This window comes from Eriocheir sinensis, chromosome 61 (assembly GCF_024679095.1).
Source record: "Eriocheir sinensis breed Jianghai 21 chromosome 61, ASM2467909v1, whole genome shotgun sequence".
In the NCBI taxonomy this organism is placed as follows: Eukaryota; Metazoa; Arthropoda; class Malacostraca; order Decapoda; family Varunidae; genus Eriocheir; species Eriocheir sinensis.
In genome coordinates this window covers 3,579,306-3,587,066 of record NC_066569.1, presented here as the reverse complement: position 1 = coordinate 3,587,066, position 7,761 = coordinate 3,579,306, and the positions used below count along the sequence as shown (strand labels likewise).

General features: G+C 38.3%; 2 long non-coding RNA genes across 2 annotated transcripts; one reads left to right on the top strand and one right to left on the bottom strand.

Moving 5' to 3' along the window:
* Positions 1-1,080: 1,080 nt before the first annotated feature.
* On the bottom strand, positions 1,081-3,229 carry LOC126986164 (uncharacterized). Its single transcript, XR_007739360.1, has 2 exons — positions 3,081-3,229; positions 1,081-2,979 (listed from the first exon to the last, which is right to left on the bottom strand). It is a non-coding gene; the product is annotated as an uncharacterized LOC126986164 (long non-coding RNA).
* On the top strand, positions 2,987-7,241 carry LOC126986163 (uncharacterized). Its single transcript, XR_007739359.1, has 2 exons — positions 2,987-4,181; positions 4,302-7,241. It is a non-coding gene; the product is annotated as an uncharacterized LOC126986163 (long non-coding RNA).
* Positions 7,242-7,761: the final 520 nt, after the last annotated feature.

Sequence of the window (7,761 nt, the reverse complement as noted above, 5' to 3'; positions counted from 1 at the left end):
AAAGCAATTCCTCAGGCCTGTTCATATTTCCACTACCTATTACCACCATCATAACACCATTTTTAGTGCCATAATAACCTGTCTGGGGTGCCAGGGATAAGGAGGAAGAGAGAAGTAGTATAGGAAATGGTTGAAGAAGAGAAGCAGTAAGGGAAAGAATGGACTAGCAAGGGCAGGGCTGGAGGGGGCTAAATGAATGGGGACTGGGGTCTGGAAACGGTAGCCTAGACTTGAATGGGCTAGTTACGCTGTGAAAGAGTAAAGAAGAAAAATTACCAACAGCGAAAGAAGAAAATTGCATGAAGAAAATACTTGAAAGACGGGAGACGGAGGGAGGGAGGGAGTGAAAGAAGGAAGAAATAGTGGCCTGAAATAGAGACTTGTGTAATGTTATTGAAAGGCATGTTGGTGTCAGGTTAGGTTAAGTTAAGTAAGGGGTTTTATTGTTAGTAGAAAGAGTTGGGGACTAAGGGAAGGGTAGGGTCAGGTTAGGTTAAGTTAAGTAAGGGTTTTTATTTTTGGTAGAAAGAGTTGGGGACTAAGGGAAGGGTAGGGTCAGGTTAAGTTAAGTAACGGTTTTTATTGTCGGTAGAACGAGTTGGGGATTAAGGGAAGGGTAGGGTCAAGTTAGGTTAAGTTAAGTAAGGGTTTTTATTGTCAGTAGAAAAAGTTGGGGACTAAGGGAAGGGTAGGGTCAGGTTAGGTTAAGTTAAGTAAGGGTTTTTATTGTCAGTAGAAAGAGTTGGGGACTAAGGGAAGGGTAGGGTCAGGTTAGGTTAAGTTAAGTAAGGGTTTTTATTGTTGGTAGAGAGAGTTGGGGACTAAGGGAAGGGTAGGGTCAAGTTAGGTTAAGTTAAGTAAGGGTTTTTATTGTCAGTAGAAAGAGTTGGGGATTAAGGGAAGGGTAGGGTCAAGTTAGGTTAAGTTAAGTAAGGGTTTTTATTGTCAGTAGAAAGAGTTGGGGATTAAGGGAAGGGTAGGGTCAAGTTAGGTTAAGTTAAGTAAGGGTTTTTATTGTCAGTAGAAAGAGTTGGGGATTAAGGGAAGGGTAGGGTCAAGTTAGGTTAAGTTAAGTAAGGGTTTTTATTGTCAGTAGAAAGAGTTGGGGATTAAGGGAAGGGTAGGGTCAGGTTAGGTTAAGTTAAGTAAGGGTTTTTATTGTCGGTAGAAAGAGCTGGGGACTAAGGGAAGGGTAGGGTCAAGTTAGGTTAAGTTAAGTAAGGGTTTTTATTGTCAGTAGAAAGAGTTGGGGACTAAGGGAAGGGTAGGGTCAAGTTATGTTAGGTTAGATGTGGATAAAGCTATTTGTATTGGTAGTAAAAGGAGTTGGAGAAAAAGAAAGGAGGTTGGGTTAGACTAGGAGTGTCTAAGGGGTGAAGGGAAGGGCCGGGAAAGGTTAGGTTAGGTTAGGAGGGGGTAAGGGATGAAAGGAAAGGTTAGGGTAGGTTAAGAGTGGGTAAGGAATGAAGGGAATGGCTGGGAAAGGTTAGGTTAGCAGGGGGTAAGGAATGAAGGAAAAGGCTCGGACAGGTTAGGTTAGGTTAGAGGGTACTGAAACAATGGATAAAGAAGCTTGTAAAGAGTTGGTTGAAATTTACAACAAGGAAGAGATTGCAAGATGGGTTTAAAGGTTATATATAAGGTGTAGCAGGTCAGTCCTTCCTAGAGAGAGAGAGAGAAACAAAGAGAAAGATAACTAGTAATTTTCTTATATAATTTAGTGATTGGATATGGACAGAAAAACCATATCTGTTTGTTTGTATATAGAGTTTTTTTATATAATAGCAAGAGAGAGAGAGAGAGAGAGAGAGAGAGAGAGAGAGAGAGAGAGAGAGAGTTTATACAGCAAGACTTTTGTTAATCAGTTTTCTCACACATGCCAGTAGTATTTTGTGTATGTGTGTGTGTGTGTGTGTGTGTGTGTGTGCGTCAAGGCAGGCGGGCTCTCGGATTCTACTGCCATTATCAAGTTGTTGTTATTATTATTATTGGTGGTCCACTCCTCAAATGTTCCTTATCAGCTCTCTCATCGGCTAACTTTTTCTGTATTTATTTATTTATTTATTTATTATCATTCTTTTCGTAATGTCTCGAGTGTGTCATGTTACGTGCCGCAGAAACGATGATACTTGGTTCCTTTCTGCTGTTGTGTCTTCGTTTCAATTTGTCGCCTCATTTTGTCGGTGCCGTGAAAATCCTTTGTTATCAGGTAGTCGGAAAATAGGAAGTCCGCTAATCCAGGTCCATAAATACGTCAACCCTTAGACAGCGGTGGAACTATATATCGTCACCTACGTAAACAAACCACCTAGGTCGTTATTTTCTACTTGTCAGGAAATCAGAAAAGAACACGTTTGGCTATATTAACAAATGCTGAAGAAAACTAACATAAATTTTTCTTACAATTTCATACCTATTTATGTAACTGTATTTATGTAACCCAGCCCTGCCAATACAAGACTGATTACTGTTACAACTATTATTATTATTATTATTATTATTATTATTTAGGTAGAAATGAAAAGGCCAATTCTAGAACACTCAAACCCTGAATGACGATGGCAACTATATAAAAAAATGGGCGTCACATGTTTGAAAGTTGATGACAAAAACCTGGAAATTGTTGGAAAGTGACTTAGGCAATTATTTATTTAGGGTGACGATTTTTTTATTTTTTTTTTATTTATTTATTTTTTTTTTATTTATTTTTTTTTTTTTACCTCACAGTGTCTCGGAGCAAGCACAGAAATGATGTTAAGGATGTGAATAAGAATATGAGGGTGATTATATCGTGTCAGGATGTGAATTATCAGCTCCTTAAGCACACCAATTTTTTTTTTTTTTTTTTTTTTTTCGTTTTGATTTCTTCCTAATTGACTTCTTTTTATCTCTCGTTTCCTTTGTTTATTCTGTATCACTGGAACTGACCTCAAGGGAATGGCTGAGGAAGGGAGAGCTTGCGATATTGTTGGAACTGACCTCAAGGGAATGGCCGAGGAAGGGAGAGCTTATGATAGTGTTGGAACTGATGTCAAGGGAATGGCCAAGGAAGGGAGAGCTTGTGATATTGTTGAACTGACCTCAAGGGAATGGCCGAGGAAGGGAGAGCTTATGATAGTGTTGGAACTGACCTCAAGGGAATGTCCAAGGAAGGGAGAGCTTGTGATATTACTGGAACTGATGTCAAAGGAAGGAATAGCTTGTGGTATCGCTGGAACTGATGTCAAGGGAACGGCCGAGGAAGGGAGAGCTTGTGATATTACTGGAACTGACCTCAAGGGAAGGAATAGCTTGTGGTATCGCTGGAACTGATGTCAAGGGAATGGCCAGGGAAGGGAGAGCTTGTGATATTACTGGAACTGATGTCAAAGGAAGGAATAGCTTGTGGTATCGCTGGAACTGATGTCAAGGGAATGGCCGAGGAAAGGAGAGCTTGTGATATTGTTGGAAGTGATGACAAGGGAACGTCTGAACAAGGGAGAGCTAGTACCATGGGCATTATTTTTGTATTTATCATTATTTGTGTGTGTGCGCGTGGCAGAACATTGATGATACATATAAGCTTTTAAGAAGGGATTTTGTGCTCCACTTTTTCCGATGTCAATATTCAGTTTATTATAATTCCACTCACTTGCTCAGTCGTGTGTTGGCAGGCTTAGATTAGTTTGAGGTTTACTAGGTTAGGTTAGGTTAGGTTAGGCTTTGGGTAGGTTGTGTTAATTTGAATTTTGTTTGTTTAGGTTGAGAATATGTTGGGTTAGGCTTTGTTTGGTATAGGCGAAGGAGAATGAAAGATTAAGAAGAGATTGTGTTTATAGAAGAAAAAGAGGAAATTGAGTTTGTATAGGTTGAGATGAACTATGAATATATTGGGTTAGGAATGAAAGGCAAGGAAGAAAAGAGAAAGGTGTTTGTAGAAAAAAAAAGGATGATTGGATTGAAAGGAGATTGGGCTGAACTATAATTTGTTGGGTTAGGTTTGGTTAGGTTATAGATTTAGAAGAATGAAAGACTAAAGAAGGAAAGAAAAAGATTGTTTAAAGAAGAAAATTGTGTATGTTTGAATGAACTTTAATATGTTGGGTTAGGTTTGGTTAGGTAAAGATGTAGAAGAATGATAGGCAAGGAGGAGAAGAAAAGGGTTGTGTTTAAAGAAGAAAAAAATTAAATTGAGTGTATAGGTTGGAATGAGCTTTAATATTGGGTTAGGTTTGGTTACGTATAGATTTAGAAGAATGATAGGCAAGGAGGAGAAGAAAAGGGTTGCATTTAAAGAAGAAAAAATGAAATTGAGTGTATAGGTTGGAATGAACTTTAATATTGGGTTAGGTTTGGTTAGGTAAAGATGTAGAAGAATGATAGGCAAGGAGGAGAAGAAAAGGGTTGTGTTTAAAGAAGAAAAAAATTAAATAGAGTATAGGTTGGAATGAACTTTAATATTGGGTTAGGTTTGGTTAGGTAAAGATGTAGAAGAATGAAAGGAAAAAAAATGTATCTTTAAATTGGGAAGAACTGTAAAAGAAAGACTGGATATACAAAAGAAGAAAAGGAGGAAAATAAGAACAAGGAGGAACGGTAAAGAGAGAAAACAAAGACAAAGAAGAAAAAAGAAGAATTTGAGCACGAAGGAACAAAAAGAGAATGGAAATACAAAGAAGAAAAAAAGAAGAGAAGGGAAAGACAAAGAAGAAAAGAGGGAGAATTTGAGGAAGAAAGAACAAAAAGAAAGCAAATACAAAGAAGAAAAGGAGAAAGAGAGGAAAAAGGAAAGAGAAAGGAAAGACAAAGATGAAAAGAAGAAATAGAGGAAAAGGAAAGAAGGAAAAGAAAGGAAAATTAGGAAAAGGGAACCAGAAGAACGAAAGATATTAGGACGACAATTAAGCAAACAGTCACATATATATATTAAAAGGAATCCAAGCCAACTATATTAACAAATGGTGAAGAAAACTAACATAACATTTTCTTACAATTTCGTACCTATTTATATAACTGGTGTCGCCCCCTCCCCCCCTCCTCCCCCCTAACCCCCAAGCCCCGCCAATACGAGACAATGACTACTATTACTACTACTATTATTATTATTATTATTATTGCTGTACATTTTCTACTTTAAGATACGGACAGGATTTTATTTTTTATTTTATTTATTTTTTCCGTTTTAGATTTTAAGAGTCCGTTGAATTGTATATATTTTGCCGATTTCATTCGCGTTCCGATATATTTTGTACATAAACGGTGGATAGCCCAGCCAGAGAGAGAGAGAGAGAGAGGTAGCACGCCACACTCACTCAAGCCTTAAGGTCATATTAGGGTCAGTTTCCAGTGACCCGTTGACCTTTATTGCAATTTAGTTAAGGACGGGGAAAGGCATGTAAGAACTATATCGTGTGTGGATTTTGTACGAGGTTTTTGTTCTATCCGCTCTCGTTTGTTTTGTTACGGCACTTATATTTGTACGGTGTCCTGCAAGTTACGTATGACAGGGAGTACTGGAGCGCGATGTTTGTACTAAGTTTTGGCGCTTATGAATATTCTGATAAGGGTGGTGTGCTTCTCAGATACTATAAGCGTCAGAAATTTGTTCCTAGGTATTTGGGTTTATGCATTAGTGATTCGTAGTGTTTATTGGAAGTCATGTCGCTTATGAATATTCAGATAAGGGCAATGTATCGGTACTTCTCAAATACTATAAGCATCATAAATCTGTTTCTAGGTATTTGGGTTCATACATCAGTGATTTGTAGTGTTTATTGGAAGTCATGTCGCTTATGAATATTCAGATAAGGGTGATGCACTTCTCAAATACTATAAGCGTCATAATCTGTTTCTTGGTACTCATTTTCATACATCAGTTAATCGTTGCGTTTATTGGAAGTCGTGGCAGTTATGAATATTCAGGTAAAGGTGATGCCCTTCTCAAATACTATAAGCGTCATAAATCTGTTTCTAGGTATTCGTTTTCATACATCAGTTAATCGTTGTGTTTATTGGAAATCATGTCGCTTATGAATATTCAGATAAGGGTGATGCACTTCTCAAATACTATAAGCGTCATAAATCTGTTTCTAGGTATTTGGGTTCATACATCAGTGAATCGTTGTGTTTATTGGAAGTCATGTCGCTTATGAATATTCAGGTAAAGGTGATGCCCTTCTCAAATACTATAAGCGTCATAATCTGTTTCTTGGTACTCATTTTCATACATCAGTTAATCGTTGTGTTTATTGGAAGTGGTGGTGGAAGTCGTGGCGCCTATAGATATATTCGGATAAGTATGCCGTACGCCTCAAATATAGACGACATGAAATTGTAAGTCCTTGGTTTCGTATGAAGGAGGCGATTTATATGCAAGGATGATAATGCCCTTTCTTTTCCTCCTCTTCCTTTTTTTCCTTCCTCTGTGCGTAGTTATGATTCTATGATTTCATATGACGGAGGCGACTCGTATGCAAAAGATTATAATGTCCGTTCTCCTCCTTCTGTTAAAAGTTATTCCTGTGCTTGGAGTTGTGATTCTTGTTTGATTTCATTTGGAGGAGGAGGACACTTGTATGCAAAGATAACTCACTTCTTCTTTTTCTTAGTTCCTTTCCTTCTTTTTCTTCATTGTCTTCTCCTCCTCCTTTTTCTTCTTCGTTTTCTTCTTCTAAATATAACTTTCAACATCTGTACGTATATTGGCTATTTAGTAAAGGCGCAATCCTCACCACTTCCAACATCATGCACTTCAGTTTTCCTTGTCATACTTAACTTGCAAGACAACCCAGTATACCCTATTCACGTTAGCTAGGCGAATAGGCTCCGCCCCCTTCCCATCATTGGCCAGCCCGCAAGCAAGCCACGCCCACTCAAACTCAGGCTGGATGTGATTGGTGGGACGCAGGGAAAGGCGAAATCCTATTGGTCGCTGCTAGGCTATGGGCGGGGCTTACTTTCCAGGTTAAAATTAATAGGGTATCTATCTTTTCGTACTTAGAGAGAGAGGAAGAGAGTGAGTGAGAGAGAGTAAGGAAGTGTTAGTGTTCGTCATTCTATCCATACATTGCCTTAGAATACTTTATAGAGAAGGAATGCCGTGTGCCGTGTGGGGCGGGGCGGGGCTTAAGAAAGGGGAGGAGCTTAGGGGTAAGGGGTTGCCATATAGCCCCCGCCCCTTCCTTCGCGCCCCAGCCTCGCCCCTAGCCCCAAGCCCTGCCGTGGGTGTGTACTGTCAAGAGGAATAATAAAATGTCATGTGATGTGTGTGTGTTATTGTTGGTAGCTGTTCATGTGGCGTGTAATGGAGGAAGACCCTTAATAGTATACGATGATTAAGGTGGAAGAGAGAAGTGGAGGAACGAAAAAAGGCGAAGAAAATAAGGAGGAAGAAACAAACATTAAATAAAGAACCATATAATGAACAATGATGAATTAGTACGATGGAAGAGAGAAGTAGAGGAATGAAAAAAGGCGTAGAAAATAATGACGTAAGAAAATAAGGATAAAGGAGGAAGAAACAAACATTAAATAAAGAACCATAGCAATAATGAACAATGATGAATTAGTAAGATGGAAGAGGAATATAGAAGAATGAAAAATAATGAATAACGAAGTCAAAGGAAGGAAAAAGCAGAATTGAAAGAACATCATATAAAAACTCATGATAATATACAATGATTAACAAGAAAACAGGCGTTGAAAATAATGGTGTCAAAAAAGAAGGATTACGAACAGAAAGGAAAGAAGAAATACACAAAGGAAAAGTAAAATTAGGTTAGT